Raw genomic sequence first — 16,661 nt, forward strand, 5'->3', positions numbered from 1 at the left:
ATCTTCTCGCTTATCCTTTATATACCATGTAAGGATATCTATGAGGGGAAAAAAGACCACTATTCTATGTTAAGCTATTTTAATACAATATAATGCATGCACATTAATTTTAATACTAAAATTAGTGGTCAGTCCTGAGACAAAAGGAGTCTGAGAGACTGCTGAATATAATGAGTCTGGAAAGCAAATATATTAAAAGTTCCAGGCAAGGGGTAAAACGCCACAATGTAGCTATGTGCAAGACATTCAACCACTCCTGTTATCTGCTTTCCCTAAAATGCTTTAACAATTATATCCTGACCTTCACATGAGCTTCTGCTTCTGGGCCCCAACTGCCACTCACCCCCACCCCCCAAGGACCTAAAAACCTCTATTATTTGATTCTGCTCTCATACAGCACATAGGCGCCATCTGTACCACCCAAATCAGGGCTTACCTGTATCTTCTGTCCCATAGTAGACAGTATTACTATTGCCTATTATTTCCTCCAAAATTGTAAGATTTTTCAAAGGAGAGATAATCTCATCCTTGACTTACTTGGAATTGAAGGAAAGTTGGAAATATCCATAAGTATGGATATTTAATTCTATGTTGAGTATAAACCTTATTGATCTAACCTTACGTTAATATGTTATCTTTTTGTAGGTCAGATAAGAATTCAATTTAGATACTTTTTACTTTCAAAAGACTTGAAACAACCCAAGTTATTTTAACAAGTTTAAGACCCCCCATCATTAGCCCCTCCTCTAACAGTAAAGTTCAGGGCTGACCTGAAACCACCAAAGTTAGAGGCACCCACTGCACCAGGATAATTCTGATAGCATCCTGCTATGCCGTCTCTCCAGCCTAGTCCTCCCAGATCTCCCAACATCTGCAAAATCCTCTTCCAAGCTAATGCAATCTGATCTGATACAAACCTTGAAAATGCTTCAGCAACAATATATAGTTCTATTACAACATAACTAGGAAAACCCAAAGACTCGTTTTAGAAACTGTTTTATTAGATTTAAAATCCAGTTAAAATTCTATTCAACGTAAACTAATAAATCTGGGGGGAATGACAAAAAAAAAAAAGTCACCATTTTTAACCATGTTAGTAATTGAGGCAAGAGCCATTAATGGATGCTAAAACTACTGGATGACATTTACAAAAGAATATTTACATCACTTCAAAATATTTCTGCACCTATGCCCTATGAACCCTTGTGAAAAGTGATATATTCACCTTGGGCAAACTTGACAGATAACCACAAAAGTGACCTCACCAATACTGGGACAGACTGACATGTATCTCCTAAACGTTGATGAGGAATATCATTTATGTAGTTTTCCAAGTTTGCACTTTCCAAAAGTGCAAACCCTGAATCTAATCATGAGGGAGCATAAAAACCAAATCAGAGATGCAATTTACTAAACTGGCTGTGCTCCTCAAAAATGTCAGTATCATAGACACTAAAGGCTGAGAAGCCATTCCAGATTACAAGAGTAAATAACCATGTCAACCAAATGCAATGTACATTACATTCCTGGACTGAATCCTGGATTAGAGAAGGAATGCTGCTATGAAGGACATTACTGGAATGAAGGGTGATCAGAATACGCCACCTGAAAATATGCCACCTTGACCTAAGAATTACTCTGAGCTGAAGGCAACAGAGAAATAGCAGATACCGGAGGAATTCTCTGCCCCTTCCCTTTCTGTGTAAAAGCAGGACATAAATGTTGCTTTGTGAGTGTCCCTCCTCCGCACTCCAGTACCAGGGAGAGGAGAGGATAATTATCACTACAGACGGCATTGATTTGCATCTGCACAAACAAACCTTGCTAAAATAATTCCTATTATTTTCCATCATCTATTCACCTTCCCACAATTTACCACCCCTAGAAGCTCCAATTCTCCCGTCCTTTTGTCTTGTCACTTGTCCACGATACATGGCCCTTTACTAAAATGGTATATAAGCTCTCTCAAGTCTAACCACTTCCTTGGGTTTCCACTCCTTCAGGGTGAATCTCCAGTATGCATGGAAAATAAATCTTTCCTCTCGTTAATCTGTCCTTCGTTAATTTAATTCACAGGCTCCACCCACTAAAAGCACAGAGGGAAACCTTTTTCCTCCCCCTGTAGCGACACTGATGAAATTTAACTATCATCATCAATGCTAAATTCTCTGCATTCAATAACTATATTGTAATAATAAGAGAATGTTCTCATTCTTAGAAGATACACCTAGAAAATATTCAGTAGTGAAGAGCATAATACCTGCTACTTATTCTTAAAAGATTCAGAAAAATAATGATATGCGGAGAAACATCCAAATGTGTGGCAAAATGTTACCTACTGGTAAATTTAAGTAATGACATGGGAATTCTTTATGCTATTCTGACAACGCTTAAGTTTGAAAGTATTTTAAAACAAAGTTAAAAATAAAACTCTGCTAAATATTGATATATATCTATATATATCTATATATATAGATATATATAGACATAGATCTGTTTGACTATCAGAACACAGAAAAATGGGAATTATACAATTGTGTTTCGGGGTAGTATAAAAAGTGATACTTAAGGTGATTTCCCCCCCCCCTTAAAAGACCTTTGTTTTAACTCCTGCCCCTTATTCATTCATTCGACAAATATTTATTGAGCAAGACATACGTACTGCAAACTTGTACTCTGGAGAAGGTGAGAAGCGGACTGGAGGGCAGTTCTGAAGGATGAGCGGTGACAGCACCAGTCAGGGAAGGGACAGTAACAGGGCATCATGGGGGTGAGGAGCCAGCATGTAGAGAAGCACTAAAAGGAAACCAGGCAAGTCAAGTTGCAGAAATGACAAGCAGTGTGCTGAAGCACTCGTCCCACACTGAGAGAGGAGCTACATCCTAAAGGACCTTAATATACAACTCCGCAGGGATCTGAATCTCATCCTGGGCAATTCAAGCAAGATTTGGGCCTCTACCTTTCTAATCTCAGCATACACCTAGGGCTCTCCCCTCGTTCATCTCAGCCAAGATCAAATCTCTATACAAGGCCCACAGACAGGTACAGTAAAAGACAATACAACAAGAGGCTTCTGAAGTTTAACTCTTTCCTTTAGAGAAGACGTTCCTTTTCCTGGTTATTATCATTGGATTATACTGGAACTCCCCCTGTTTGCACATTCAAAGTCCCCTGTCCCAGGCACTACTCACCCACTTACCCCAATCGTGGAGGAACCCAGATGGTTGGTCACCCTATCTCTAGCAACGATTCTCTGTACTTAGCTGCCTGTTGCACATTTCCACGTAGAGATCCACATTCAGCTATCAAGGGAACTTGGAACTGTTCCAAAAACTGAACTAATCTACTAGGAAAGATGAAGATTCATTACTGCTAAATACAATTTCAAAGAATATATCCATTACGGGAATTAGAGATTTGTTTCAAAAAGTAGAGAATAAATGCAGCCTCCTAAGGTCACCACCCTTGTTTTGCTCAGTTTTCTCACAATTAAACCCAGTACACACATATTAAAGAATCCAGATGAGAGAGGAAAAGAGGGGGCTCCAAAGGCAGTGCTGACAGAGTCCTTTTGTGGGTCACAAGATCCTGAAATGACCTCATCTGCCTTTCCACCTCAGCCTCACGTCTACCACAGGACCTGCAAACATGCCAGCTTCCGGCTCCTTCCTCTTCCTCCCCAACAGAATCCCACAACATATCCATGTAATTCATTAACTAAGTAAAATATGCAAATCACTAAGAACAGGGGTACGATGTTCGATGTTCGGTGTGAAAAAGAGAACTTCATGTACTGGAGGGAGGAGGTGAGCCCCTGCAAGAGCCCTGCTAAAGGAGGCTTGGCTGAAGGGACAACTGAGAGCACTCGGCATTACTGCCATATTTTGGGACTATAAAGAGTGGGAAAGGAGCAGGAACCAAAACTACAACCTCAGGCTCATCTTTCTCAGGGTATTTATAACCCTCTTATGGAAAAAAAAAAAAAGAAAGAAGAAAGGAAAGGAAAGGAAAGGAAAGGAAAGGAAAGGAAAGGAAAGAAAGGAAGGAAGGAAGAAAAGAAAGAAAAGAAAAGAAAAGAAAAGAAAAGAAAAGAAAAGAAAAGAAAGGAAAGGAAAGGAAAGGAAAGGAAAGGAAAGGAAAGAAAAGAAAAGAAAAGAAAAGAAAAGAAAAGAAAAGAAAAGAAAAGAAAAGAAAAGAAAAGAAAAGAAAAGAAAAGAAAAGAAAAGAAAAGAAAAGAATACAGGGAAGAATCCACACTAGACCAAAGGCCAAAACTGGCAGCTGCCATACCCTGCAAAGCCAGCGTGTTGTTAGTATCCGACGCTGCCCGAACACCAGCACAGGTGCAAGGACGCTCAATAGGTTTCAGAATTCTCGACACCTGCTTACACCTTACTGCATGGATAAAGTCTGGCATCTGTAAGGGACCTACCTACACAATAAGTAAACTGTCTGACTGGCAATGGACAATGAGACACAGACAGTATGCAACGCTAAAAGCATAAGTAAATATTTGTCATCTGCCAGACTCAGCCTCTTGCCCAGGCTACCAAGCATCAGTCCCAGGGGGAAAAAAAGTGATTAAAAACAAAAAAAAAAGAGTACTAATGGAGCTCAAAGAAGCATATAACTAGGTATGGAGAAAACATGAATCAAACCAAGATAAAGCAAGATGGCTCAAAATCTTTAATGGATTCCCTTGGCACATAGGATAAAATCCAAAATCCTTACTACATATGGCCTTGCATCTATCTCTAACTGGGGTTTAGGTAACTCTGCTACCTCCCTGCAGCTCTGAGAATCTCTCAGCACCTCCACCAACTCCTTCCTACACCCCAGAGCCTTTGTACTTACCATACCCCAGCTAACTGCTCCTCAGCCTGTAGGTCTCATCACCACTGTCCCTTTTTCAGAAAGTCAACAGCTTCAGTGAAAAGATAGTAAATTTGTGCATCCAGAACAAACTACCAACTGAGGTGCCTGGCATATGCGGGATCTTTTTGAATAAATGAATAAATGCCAACAATTCTCACTACTAATAAGTAATACTTAGGTAAAGTTTAATTGAATACTGACTGCCCCACTCCCAAAGAATTATTAAGATACTATTATTTCCTACTTTAATTACTTATTTTTATTTTTACTATCCCTTAAAAAAAATCCTGCAAAGAACCAAACAGGTTACATTGAAATTCACTAGTCAAATTAATCCAAAATGAATTCAAGTCTTTAGAAAACAATTAATCCGAAATTAATCCAAACTGTAGCAAAGTTAAAAATTTAGCTCCAAGAGGCACCTGTGTGGCTAAGGCAGTTAAGTGTTCAACTCTTGGTTGCAGTTCAGGTCGTGATCTAGGGTTGTGAGATCGAGCCCTGTGTGGAGTTCTGTGCTGGGTGTAGAGCCTGCTTAAGATTTTCTCTCTCCCTCTGCCCCTACTCCCCTTCTCTCTAATTAAAAAAAAAAAAAAAAAAAATTAGCTCCAAATCTAATTACAGATTTCACATAGCAATAGCTTTTGGATATAATTTGTTTTCGGGGAACTAACTTGATTCATATAAATCACACTTATGCCTAAATTCTAAGAGTATAAAAAACCTAATTTGAGTGGCATTAACCACAGTTTATTCTCCCACAAACCACAAGAAAGAGTACTCTTTATATTAAATCACTTAACAATCTCTTAAAAAGTTGTCGTTTTTCCAAATGGAGCAAAGTTTTATCTGATTATTTTTAGTATCAATTACTTCTTAGTAGCCACTCAAGAAAGTATTTTAGGAGAAGTGAGCAAATTCCTTGAAAAACACAATCTAAAGAAACAGAACATTTGAAGAGGCCTATAGCTTTTAAAGAAGATGGATTATTAAAAACTCCCAAGCCCAGATGGCTTCACTAGAGTGAATGCTTCTAAACATTTAAAGAAATAACTACAATCTTAAAAACAAAACCCTTCAGGAGGACTGAAATGAGAGGGGATACTTTCCACCCCTTCCATGAGACTAGCATAAAGTTGACACCAAAATCTGACAAGGGCATTACAATAAAGGAAAATTATAGACCTATGTCTCAAACTAAAAATGTGAAAATTTCCTCCTAACCAAAATAGGAGGAAACTGAATCCAGGAATATATAAAAGGAAAATGGATCATGACCAGTGTGGTTTATCACAGGAATGCAAGGATGGCTTAACATGCAAAAGTCAACTGATTTTCTGATATTTAATATAAAGTGTCAATACTTAAAGACAGAGTGAGTAACAGCACAAGAAGAGACAATGCAACAGAACAGACTATGGAAAGAGACTCACCTATATGAGGTTATTTAATTAGTGGATTAACTGTGTATCCAGATGGAAAAAGTGAGTCGTTAACTCCATCCTCAAGTCATACACAAAAATCAATGTCAGTTGGTGCCTGGGGTGCCTGGGTGGCTCAGTCAGTTAAGTGTCTACCTTTGGCTCAAGTCATGATCTCAAGGTCCTGAGATTGAGCCACACATCAGGCTCCCCACTAAGTGGGGAGTCTGCTTCTCCCTCTCCCTCTCCCCCTGCTCATGCTCTTTCTCTCAAATAAAAAAAAAATCTTTTTAAAAAAGAAAAGGAAATTCCTCCATGTTCCTGGAATGAGTAAAAATTTCTTAGACAAGACACTAAAAGTAGTAACTATAAAGGGAAAAATTTGACAAACTGGATTAGATTAATATTTAAAATATCTATTTATTACATGAACTGATTATGTGAGTGAAAAGGTGAGGCAGGGTTGGAGACACATTTCTACAAATCAGTAAGGAACAGGGAGACAAGTATACACGGACGCTGAGCAGAGGACTTTAACTCACAGGACATCAAATGATCTATAATCTCCATAAGCAATTAGAAGGATACAAATTAAACCACAAGGACCTGCTACCACACCCATCAGAATGGCCTAAATGAAGAGGACACACGGTATCAAGTGTGAGAGAGGATGTGGAGCAGAAAGAACGTATCTGCTCTGAATATACACATACTCTATAACCCAAATAATTCCATTCTACATGTATACCTGACTGATACACATATATTCACCAAAAAAATCCACAAGAACTAAGAACTGCACTATCCCTAACAGCCAAAAATGAAACAAACCAAATGTCCATCAGCAATACACAGGCAAGTTAATACTGACATATTCATGTAACAGAATGCCATACATCATCAGATGATGCAATGGAATGGATCTCACACACTTAAGATGTTAAGTGAAGAAACTCAACACAAAATCATACCATATAACTTCAACTACATAGAGTTAAAAATAAGGAAAAGTCAGTATGGTGCCCCCCCCCCTTTTTTTTGGCCAGGGGGTGGAGGGGTGTGAATGCCTGGATACACTTTGCATTTCCTTGTAATTTATGCACTTTCCTGTTTATCAGCTGAAACTGATGCCATTTTAAGTTTATTTTGAAAGAGAAGTAAACAACCCTCAATGCAATACGTAAAAATTCTTTTTTTTTTTTGCCATGGTGCATATGTGAGACAGGAAGGAGATTTACCTTTACTGAGCACTCAAATTTTATTATTTAATTTCATTCTCAAAACCCTGAAACAAGTCTCATCTTCATTTTACAGGATTTGAAATAGTTTACCCAATGCCATTTGACCAATAAATGGGAGAAGTGGAATTCTATTTAAGAGTCTGACTCCAAACGTATTTCCACGATATGCGATAAACTATGGTCTCAGAGGAGGTGTCTATTTACACTGATACGCCAGTCAAAATAAGCTACTTCTGGATACGTTCCTTTTGATCTCACCAGGTGGTTGAAAAAAGAGTGAATCCAAGTCAAAATCAACAGAAGTAAACTGAGTATTTTAATTTTAGCTGAAACTGCATACACATATAAATAAATACTGCCTTAATTTTAAAGCCTTTGGCAGTTGAAATCAGCTGTTCATGACCTCTCCCTTGGCCCTTCTAGTCTAGGAACATAGGTGCTCATTAAACGCGCAATGACTATATAGCTCACCATTTTTTCTAGTATCTTGACTCCATACAGCTGATGACGAAACATGCAAATACTACATAATGACTTCTCCAGTGAAATGAAAAGTACTACCTTAAAAGAGATCACTATCATAAAGGGAGTTCAGACATGGTGAAATAAACTAAATTAAAATTACAGAAACTACAACATTCCATGCAACTGTCTTCGCTCAGTACAGACCACACAAGTAAGCATTTTGCCAGAACATTTGCCACAGATACAGATAATACAGATCCCATACATGTACATGTGTATTGTGTGTATATGTATGCAAGCATGTGTGTGCATGCATGTCCACATGCTTAAAAAAGGCTTTAAGAAAATTATTTATTTCCCTCTTCTTGGCCAAAGTACAGACCCAACTCACAAGTTAAAAAAAAACTTCCCAGATTTCTCCCAATGTTCAGCACACAAAAACTAGCTATTTACAAAGATTTGAGTGTAAAAACAATATCCTCCTTCAGTACCACATCATATGTCAGTGGAGATTTTTTACAAACATATCCCAAAAGGATAGCACTATTTGGCAATATTTTATTTTTCATATTTTACTAAAGAAGGGCTGAAAACTGAAGGCCATATATTGGATAAGCAAAAAAGAATTAATCTTTTGAAGAAACTGTTTAGACAAGAAAGTATAGCTTGCCTTTTCAGTTCAATTTACAGACTGCATTCAAATGCCTAAGGTAAAAAAAGGTTAAAAAAAAAAAAAAAAGCCTAAGGTAGGTTGTTCTGTCATTTGTTCCTATGTTTTTTTATCAACAAAATCCCGCCTTTTTCTGAAAATATCCAAAATTATGTTTGGTCTAAGATTAACAAATTTCTTGAGTTTATTATATGCAGCAGGTACGTATAACGATTTAGAAGTCATGGATTTCTCCTTTTTAATGCTTAGCTATACAAGACTGAGAAAAGCTAGGTAATCTCAGTATAGTGTTATGTACAAAATAAAAGCCTTTAAAATTAAAATGCCAGGGTGTCTATTAGACACTTTTCTCCTCTGGATGGCCTCTCGATGGGTTACCTGCTCTTCCCCATACGGACAGAAGGCTTTAAAAGGTTTATCAGATTTTCCCTCATTAACAAGTATTTACTAAGCTGTCCTAGAAGCAGAGACAGGAAATGAAGACTCCACTGTATCCAAACGACTCTGCCACCCGTTCAAGGCAAGATCTAGCTCTTTCTACTTTTCAAGACGACTTCCCAGGGGTTTCCATCCTGCTCAGAAAAGCTCACAATTCCACCGTCTCCTTTCTCATGGTCACTGTACAGAAACCTTAATATGCAGAGAAATGTAGCCTCTCTTTTCCATGCCTCATATTTAGTTAAGGTTCTCAGCCTGAAAAACGGAGAGGTCCCAGAATTGTGAGTTCAAAGATCACTGACTATAAAATATTTAGAGACTGATAAATGTTCTCATTTTACTAGTGAGAAAATTAAAGCTAAGTCTAGAAAGGCAAGGTGACCTGCCCTTAACACTCAGCTAGTTACTTAGAAGTAAAGCCAGGTTTCTTAACCACACATCACTTTGCACTGTTCATTCCATTTCATCATATCATGTGGAACTTGCGCCTCAGTCATCCAGAACTGTGTCACTGTTGCTCAGTTAACCTATAGTTTGTCTTAAATGCATAGACATATCCTAATCAAGCATCTACAAATGGGATGCAGGAGGAGGTCCCTGCAACTCCCATAATGGTATGTAAAAGTATAAGCATGTACATTTTTCTGGAAATCAGATTCACATCTTTCATCAAATCAGTAGTCTCCAAAGAGTGGGAACCACTAGCCGACACTAAGGACATGTGATAGATATATAAAAAGTTCATGACAGTTTGAAATATAGATTAAAGGATCATGCATTTACTCAGGTCTAATAGAAGAATAATGTGGGAGGAGGTGCCTGTGTGGCTCAGTCAGTTAAGTCTTCAGGTCACGATCCTGAGGTCCTGGGATCGAGTCGGAGTCAGGCTCCCCACTCAGCAGGGAGTCTACTTCTCCCTTTCCCCCTGCTTCGTGTTCTCTCTCTCTCTCAAATATAAATAAAGTCTTTAGAAAAAAGAAGAAGAATGGTTATTAAGGGAGAGCTAGTAATATTAAGGCACTATTACACTTGGTATTACTGTTAGAGACCCAATTAGAGAGCTGGACCATTTGATACAGTGTAGACCATTCTCAGTATAGAAACTTTCCTATGAAATATTGCTCTCAAGCCCTCCTCTCTTTCATCTTCCATTATAAATGTACTGGACATACATCTCTATAGTGATAATTTGGGGGGAATCACAATACAATCACATTAGGAACATAAGCAAGATTTTCTGTAATGCAGATAAATGAAAAACAGTATCAGCTAAATGTTATCAAATAGTAGTTTATGTGCCAGACATAGGCTGAAGGTTTAAGAAACTCATTTTTTCCTCACAACCTCAAGAGGTAATATGACCAGTCTACCAATGAGGGAGCTAACACTCAGAAAGATTGCCATATGCCCTAGGCTCCTCAGCTACAAACTGGAAGAAATCAACATTTGAACCCTGGTCTCTCTGACATCAAACACTTGCTCTTCAACATCCTTATAATGCTCTGATAAAATATTAATATTTAATTTTGCAAGGTGGCAAAAGCTTAAAAGATCACTGGTCAGAGTTCTTCATGAGCCACAGCTGGGCAGCAGGATGTGTGAGAGAAGGAAAGGCCATTCAAACCTTTGGGTTCATCATGTTAATTTTGCCTTCCTGGGCTGTTACCAATAGAAAGACAGAAATCCTGGAATCCCGAAGTATTAGACAAGTCTACTGCTTTTCTTTTCCCCTTCAAATATGGTTACTGATCCAACTCCTTAGTCAAAGAACCTTTCTAACATCATTTCAAAGATCAATTTTTAAATTGAGATCCTTCTCTTACTATTTCAGTTAAGTACATTCTTTTTAAAATTCTGAACAGGTATGCTGACATTTTCTAATTCCCAGGGGACTTTCCAAATGTTTTTTAAATCGCTACTTTATTATATACATTGAGCTAGCAGCTAAAACAAAACCACCATACAACTATCAGTGAGGCTCCTTCAACACTGAGAAAGCTTTCAATACCAGCAAAACTCCCAATTCTTATAGCACTTTTCCTCTATGAAATTCTTAATATTTGTCTTGGTCAACAATGTTCCTATGCACCTAGTCATGTGGACATCACAAATGAGGGGCAAACAATAGTCAGCATGATTTGTCCAAAATCAGAAGTATAATGATTTTTTTAAAGATTTATTTATTTATTCATGAGAAACAGAGAGAGGCAGAGACACAGGCTGAGGGAGAAGCATGCTCCCCACAGGGAGCCCAATGCGGATCTCAGTCCCAGGACCCCGGGATCACGCCCCAGGGCCCAAGGCAGATGCTCAAAGACTAAGCCACCAGTAATAATTTTTTTTAAAAGCTTTAATATATAAGCAATATTATTCTCCAAAAATCCATCTTAGCTTATAAATACTTTTATTTTAAAAGTGAAATATAAACTAATCTATTCATTCGACAAATCTGAATTTGTTGACATCCTTACTATCTTAAAAACCTTTACACAGCCAAGACATTTAGTATCACCATGAGTTCAAAAATGAAACACTATGACCAAAATGTAATTATTTCTTCCTAGTAACAGTCCTCCTGACATCCTCAGACAATGCTTTCTTGTAGCATATTCTTAGTCACTTATTTAAAATGTAAAGCAACTTTGTATTCTAAAAGTAGCAACAATTCATTGACAATTTCAGATAAACAGGAGAGCCACTTTGTACTTGGATTTATTTTAACAAAGGCCTTTTTACATGACTGAAAATTTAAATTTCATCAGCTAGATCTCAAAAATACTGCTTTTCTCTCTGAATTCACTCACTGAGTATACACCACCACATAAGAAAGGCAAACAACACACATTCCTAAAGACTGGCGGAAAGAAGGTGGAAAATCCTGACTGCCTATACTGTCCAGAAAGGAAGAAAGGAGTTCATTTGTGAATGGATTGTTATTCAGCATCTGTCAAAAGCCTGAATGAGACAAGTGATATTTCAGGGACATCAGCTTAAAGATAAATTAACTAAACTCTAATGAATCAAATTACCAGAACAATGCACACCCCTATATTACTGAGGCTTTTCTATTATGCCTAAGGCTTTCAGACACTTTCTGTAAAATGGCAGGTGAAAAATGTTTCTCTATCATTTGTAAAACATTTTCTCTATATATTGTTAATGTCATTTTGTGCAAGAATCCAAACGATTAATTATTCTTCATACAAGAGAAAAGTCTGCTTCTCCTGGTATACTTCCTCTCATAAATCAATGCCAACTATAATTAGTCTTATTTCCTCTTTTGCTTTGACTAATAAAAATTTAAAAAAAACATCTCTTTAGTTACGCACCAATGCTGAGCCATCCTTGCCTTAAGCCTCTCCTCTAATTACCCTCTAGCATCTTCCATACTCTACCCCTCAACCTCTGCCATTACATTTAGTCTTCTCAAACCTATTAAGACAATCTCAAATCCTTTCTCAAAGTAGACAAAAACTAAAGTAATAAACAGTTGCCTCTACAAAATCTATACTAATACTAGAATCACTTTAGCAGAAATCAGTTGTAACTAAAAATCAGCCTGTATCATGCAAACAATGTGGTAAACATCAAAGAATCAGAAAATAAAAACTAAAATAAGATCCACCTCACAGGCTAAGGAGGTAAACTCCCAAAGAGATAATGCCGCCTCCTTAGATTTCTGTCTACTTTGGCAAGTCATTAGTGCATAATGATAGGAAAAAAAAATATTACAAAGAAACCTGTTAATAACAGCTAGTATAATATATATACATCCATTGGGGTTTCTGGAAAAAGTAAACTCTTGAGTGTCCAAAAAGCAGGGCATAAGGTAAACAAGATATATCACTTGGCTTCAACTTAATATTTACACAAGTTAAACACGGACCTTCCCAGTCTTTTCTAGCATCCCCCAGAGCACAACAAAACCTCACGATGAAGCAACTGAATGACCTCAGTTACTTGAACATCCACTTGTCAGTGACAGGAAGTAAGACCATAAAAAAATGAGCAAATCCTGGAGATTGAAGTCTTTTATTGACACGGAGGAGTGGTTTATAGTCTAGTATAACTGCCTGGAACAACCCTCAGAAAACTCATATTGCAATAAATTCTGAGTCTAGTGTTTTGATGACTGAGAAACAGTCTGACCGCTACTAAGGATAGATCCAAAAGTGGTGAAAGCAGGCACTCACACGGATACCTGTATATCTATGTTCAGAGGAGCACTATTCACAAAGCCAAAAGGTAAAAGCAACCCAAGTGTCCATCCACAGAAATATAGACAAAATGCGTGTGTGTAATGAATATTATTTGGCCTTAAAAAAGACGGAAATTCTGGCACAGGCTACAACATGAATGAACCCTGAAGACTATGCTAGGTCAAATAAGGCAGTCGCAAAAGGACAATTATCTTAGGACTCCACTTATATGAGTTCCCAGAGCAGTCAGATCACCAGAGACAGAAGAGTGGAGGTTGCCCAGGTCTGGGAGGAGGGTGGAACAGGGCATTAGTGTTTAATGTGGGCAGGCCTCCGGTTGAAGATGATGAAAAAGTTTTGAAGATGGATGGTGGTGATGGTTACAAAACAACACGTATATACTTAATGTCACCAAGCTGCTCACTTAAAAAATGGTTAAAATGGAAAAAAATGGTTAAAATGGTAAACTTTGTAATACATATTTTACCACAAAAAAAGGGGGGGGGGGGAATCTGAATTATTCAGTTAATCAGAGGTCACCAAATTATTTAAGGTTAGGACTTTCATTCATTCAATAGATATTAACTAAGGACTTGCCTGCATGTTATGCAGGTTTTTCTCCTAAAATCCATTTGGCACAACAATGCTTAGAGAGAGCCCCCACACAAGGACTCTGAAATCACACCATGAGTGAATCCTGACTGCCACTTCCAGATTCATATCTCAGGTCAATAAGCTGAGTCTTAGTTTCCTTACATGTAAAATAAGGACAATATTGAATCTGCTTCATGGTCACAGTGAGGATTAATTGGACAATGTATATGACAACAGTTGAAACATCTTGGCACATAATAAGGAGGCACGTTTTATTTAAAAAGGTGTCCCTTCTTTCCTGTGCCACAAGTAACGACCACAGGATGTTATGGTCACGGAGCGAGAGAACCCCTAATGAAATACTACTTTCTGAAACGAAACCAGCATCTCAAATGTCAGACAGTGGCAGGGAATAAATTATCTCAGTGTCATAAAAGTCATCTTTCCTAGAAGGTAGCACTACACCAAAAGAACCACCAGCTATGTAACACCACAGAAATCACTATCAAATAAGAATCATGAGCCACATCAAAACAAACAGTCTTCTAAAATCAAGACAACTTCGCAACAGCAAGACAACTTTGCTCTACAATTCCTACAAAGAGCCACAGGCGTACTACGGTAGGCAGTCTTAACCTTTAATGATGAGATGATACCACGAGCCTAAAATGATGGCCGGAAGAGAAAAAGATCTTTTCTCCCCAAATTAAATTCACTAATACACCTTTTCTTAAAACAACAGCCTGTTGATGCTGTGAATAAACCTGTTAACCCATGTGACCACTTAAACGTTCATAGTGACCATATTAAAGACAATCTTTATAGTATTTCTAACCTATACACAGAGCAAGTCTGATATGGCCTAAAATGAAGTTCTGAGCTACGTATATGCGCATGCACGTGTATGTGCGTGTGTCTGGCATATGTTCCACAGTACACGTGTGCCACAGGTAGGAGCTCGCTCTAAAGACCACGCCATGCAAAAACAGACTTGATTATTCCAGAGCCTAGATATTAATAACATTAATAACATTCCCCAGAGTACGACTAGTGCTAAAATCACTATTCCCTAGCAGTCTCATTCACAATCCTGTGATACCATCTGCCCTCTAACAAATTGCTGGAGCTCTTGGGCTAAGACGCCTATTCTTACTCAGGACGCTTCGTGCTTTTAGGGCAATCCAGTCTCGGCCTAGCGCACCTTTTATTATTAATATGCACGTTTAAAAAAAACACAAAACTTCCGAAGTTCCTCAACTCCTAAACCGCCCCCCCCCCCCCCGCCCTTTTCCATTCCCTGAGCCTGCTGCAACTTGCAGAACATGTGCCAGAAGACGCAGCTGAAAACACTGAGGTCGTAAAGGCTTGAGGAAACAATGCAAAAAGGCCGGAGAAGCACCTCCAGGCAGCGCCGACCTCCAAGCAACCGCTCTTTAGTAAGAGCGCAGGCTTCTTAAAAAAGTGGGATAGTCCTGAGAGTGCTTGAGGCTTTGCAGGCGGATCTGTTAACACGTCGCCTAAAGGAAGGACCGACTCCCTCCCTCCCTCCCTCCCTCCCTTGCACGGAAGCCCTGGCTGCACACCACGGGGCACCGCTCCTCGCTCATCCGCGTTCCTGCAGATCCCCGGGCTGCGTGAGACGTGCACGGGGGGCGGCGTGGTCCGTGAGCTCCGCTTCGGGCCAGAGCCTGGATTCCAGGCGGCTCAGCTTTTTTTTTTTTTTTTTTTTTTTCCTCCTCTTCCAGGCAATCCACGTCAATCAGCTGTGCTCCCCTACAAACCTACACCGACTTCCCCAAGATTTAAGAAAAAAAATATATATATATATACACACAATAAATAAATAAATAAACCCTCCAGAAAGAAAAGCTCGTTTTTGCAGGGTTCGAGAGGCATTCCGGGCACATAAAAAAAATAATAATAATAAAATAAAATAAATCGGAGGGGAGGGGAGGGAAGGGGCGGAACGATGGCCCCGCGGCCACCCGCCCCCGGGGTCGGGTCGGGGCGGGGCGGGGCGGGGGGGGGGCTGACCTGGGCACCTGCCAGCGGGCGCGAGCAGTCCTGGGCGGCCTCCGGGGTGCGCGGCGCGGGACCTGTCAACGCCCGCCGCCCCCGGGGGCCCCCCAGGCCGCCCCCCCCGCCGCCCCGGGGGCCCCGCCAGGCCGCGCCCTCCGCCCCTCCCCCCGCCGCGCGCCCGGCCCCCCCCCCCCCCCCCCCCCGGCGCCCCGCACACAAAGCGCCGCCGCGGGAGCCCGCCTCACCTGCAGCACGGGCCGCCGCGGGCCTTCGAGAACCATCGGCCCCCGCTCCGGCGCGCGCGCGTCACAGCCCAGGCCTCCCGGTGCCGCCCGGCGCCGCCGCCGCCGCCGCCATTTCCTCCCGCTCGCCGGCGTCGCCTCGTCGCCGCTGTCAGGTTACTCCATTCACCTGGGCCTGCAGCCGCCCGCGCCGCGCCGCGCCTCCGCCTCGACCCCTCCCGCCGGCGCCTGCGGAGACTGCGCAGAGCCCGGCCCGCCCGCAGCCCGCGCACGGCCCGCGGCGACGGCGCACAGCCGCTCGGAGAACCCCCCCGCCCCCCCGCGCGCGTGCGCGCCCCCACGCTCCGCTCGCCGCGCCCCGGCATGAGAGCGGGCCCCTGATTGGGCGGACGGCGGCGGTGAAAGGTCAACCGGGGCGCCGCAGCCACTCAGGAGGCGGGACACAGCGGCGCGGGAGGCGGAAGCCAGGCGGCGCGTGCGGCCCAGCGCTCACTGCGGAC

The 16,661-nt window shown here is 40.7% G+C and overlaps 1 protein-coding gene across 1 annotated transcript in view; it reads right to left on the reverse strand.

The window, feature by feature from the left end:
• DICER1 (dicer 1, ribonuclease III) overlaps nt 1-16,429 on the reverse strand; it is a 72,593-nt gene extending 56,164 nt beyond the window's left edge. The window contains 1 exon segment of the mRNA XM_072762236.1: nt 16,165-16,429. The gene's annotated coding sequence lies outside the window, so the exon portion shown is untranslated.
• Between the last annotated feature and the right edge of the window lie 232 nt (nt 16,430-16,661).

Source organism: Vulpes vulpes, chromosome 6 (genome assembly GCF_048418805.1).
Source record: "Vulpes vulpes isolate BD-2025 chromosome 6, VulVul3, whole genome shotgun sequence".
Lineage (NCBI taxonomy): Eukaryota > Metazoa > Chordata > Mammalia > Carnivora > Canidae > Vulpes > Vulpes vulpes.